Here is a 2,644-nt window from a genome sequence, read left to right as displayed (position 1 = left end):
GGGGGGGCTGCTTGGATGATTGCTTCAACGTCGACAAAGGGCCTTATGCCGACGAGCCGTCAGTGTGCAGTGAAACACAAAATCAAAATTACAGCAGCAAGGCGTACTGTATTGCCTTGGTACAAAGTCTAAGACGGTGACGGTACTTCCCTATTCCACTTCCCGGGCTCGCACCGCTGTTCCTCCCATCGGCTCGGCAGAGGCAGCAGCTGTGTTGTTGCACTCGCCTCTCCTCCCCGTTGAAAGGGAGAGGGAGATCCCCCCACCCGCCGCCCGCCGCTCGGCCTGCCAGGCCTTGCCCTGCCCGGCCGCGGCCCGCGGGCCCCGCCCGCCGTCACTCGGCGGCAAACGCTACTGGTGCGAGGAGCGCCAACTGACCCACAGAGGGCACCGAACAACGCGGCAGCGCTCTGGACACGAACATCGTGAGTACAAGCAGCCCGAGTGGTGTAGGATAGTAGTGTGAGTGGCTGACCCGAGGGGGACTCACGGATCAACGAGTATGGATAGGGAGGGAACGACGGGATCCTTGGTGGACGCCGGTAGCAACGGTCGCCGCGGGACAAGAGAGAAGCACTACCCCAGGACGACAAAGAAGACCCGGATGGAGCGGACGGTGCCGGTCGCCCAGGCCCCGGTGACGTGCCGCCCGCCCGCCACGACCGCTCGCGCTTTCACTGGCGCCAACCGCGTGGGCCCAGCGGGCCCGGGGGCCGGCGCCGAAACCGTGGAACCGTGGCCCTGAGGGATGCAGCTCTGTCGCCGTGGCCCACCCCCTAGCTCCGCCAGGGCACCGCCACTACCTGCTGCGCACAATGTCGGGCTCTTCGAATGTGTCGTCGAGGTGCTTGTTTGAGCCTCGTTCAGGTGTCTGAGGGCCTGGCTCTCGTGGTGCCTATGGGTCTGTATCCTGTGAAATTGCCCACGCGGGCGAACGTTTTTCCCGACTTGAACGGTGCGAGGCTTTGGTGACGACGGAGAGGTGCGCGGCGCGCAGGGAAGGCCTCGGGGCTCGTCGACGACGCGGTGCCCACGTCAGCGTAGGGGAGAGGCCGGCAGTGGTGGTGGGCTTCCAGCGTTGAAGTCACCGCCGTAGTTCGTAGTTTTACTGCCGGCGATGAAGGGTTTGAAAGACAGGGGAAACGAACGATCTCTGAGGACCTTAACCAACCGCCTGATAAGGCTAACATGACGCACCTGTAAGAAGGCAAACAGCGTCGTGGCAAAAATTGCCCACCCGGAGGCCAGCTGGAATCTTGCCCCTCCCTTTAGAGGGGGTTGGCTGCACGACCACACCCCCGGGAGGACCTCGACATCGCCGCGGGTGCCGAGGGCATTGGGTATAGTGTCTCTCCACATTCTCGACGGACGGAATATTCCGTGTGTCGGCCCCGTCTCGCCCTGGGCCTAAGCGAGCCAGGGCGTGGCCGGGGGATTGGGGGGGGGGGGCCTAGAAAGTGCCCGCCAGGTCCTCCAGCCCCCGCACTCGCCCGTCTCGCCCGTCCGCCCGCCACGCCACCACACCCGTCTCGCTATCCTGTCTGCTGTCTGTGAGCGTTTTTGAGTATGACGCATCGTGACGAGGGAAACAAGACTGTTAGTTCCCACGTAGAGTAGCGAGGAAGGACAAGACACTCTCGACTCGAACCTACTACCCACTATGCGTCGTGAAATTAAGGCAAAGGAAAACACCTTTGCTTGAACTCGAGTGTATATTTATTATGAACTTCGTTAAAATAAACTTTCTTGAAATTAAGCGAACTTTAGCCGAGTTTCGTTACGAGAAATTTCAGCGAATTTCGTTCGTGCTCAAAGCCCCTGAACCTCCTAGTAGTTCCATCGCCACACTGTGAAAAGGGTTTATTTGGTTCAAGGAAATCCCGTTGAAAAACTAATTCTATGGCGTCACAAGAAAATACGAAGAGAAAATTTGTTTGATTTATCAACAATGATAATTTCCTCTGGTACGGTAGACTTAATTTTATGAGTGGAATTCCCTCGCCACCCATAGAAGCCATGTTCCGAGTGGCACTGCATTTCCGCCGCACCCTTTATCTGGTCGGGCGCGCCTGTCGGCCTGTCGGCCTGTCGGCCTGTCTGGGGCGCCGTCTGGGACTCCGGGCTGCTCCGGGCTGGGCAGGATAATGCTCGCTGCGCGCTGCGCCCGGAGCCGGAGCGATGACCGGAGTCGACCGGAGCGGAGCGAAGCGCGGCGCGGCGGGGAGACGGAAAGTGAAAGTAACATTACCTCGACCGGCGGGACGGCCGTGTGGCAGCGCCCCGCGCGTCCCGCGTCCCACCGCGCCGCCCTGCCCCGCCCCGCCCCGCCCACTGAGGCGTTTCTAGTTTCGGAAAGCAGCCAGTCTTTTTATCCCAGTCGCATAAGCATCGGGTAGGATCTGACACTCAGGCGGCCGCCCGCCGTCCTGGGCCTGGGTGCCGCAGCGATGATGTTGCAGTTTGGTGTAGTCGGGCGGGGAAAAGGAGTCACGAACGACTGATCGCTGTGATCGGCCCCGTTCCACAGCTCCGCGTCCCCGCCGATGAATGGATGCGGCGGGGCGGGGTAGGGCGTGGTGGGGTAGGGGGCGGAGCAGCTTGGCCGCGGGAGCTTGCGGCCTACTCAAGCAAAGAGAGACCCCCC

This window comes from Frankliniella occidentalis, unplaced genomic scaffold (genome assembly GCF_000697945.3).
Source record: "Frankliniella occidentalis isolate FOCC.00 unplaced genomic scaffold, Focc_3.1 Scaffold334, whole genome shotgun sequence".
NCBI classification, from domain to species: Eukaryota; Metazoa; Arthropoda; class Insecta; order Thysanoptera; family Thripidae; genus Frankliniella; species Frankliniella occidentalis.
Note: the sequence above shows the minus strand (reverse complement) of the source record.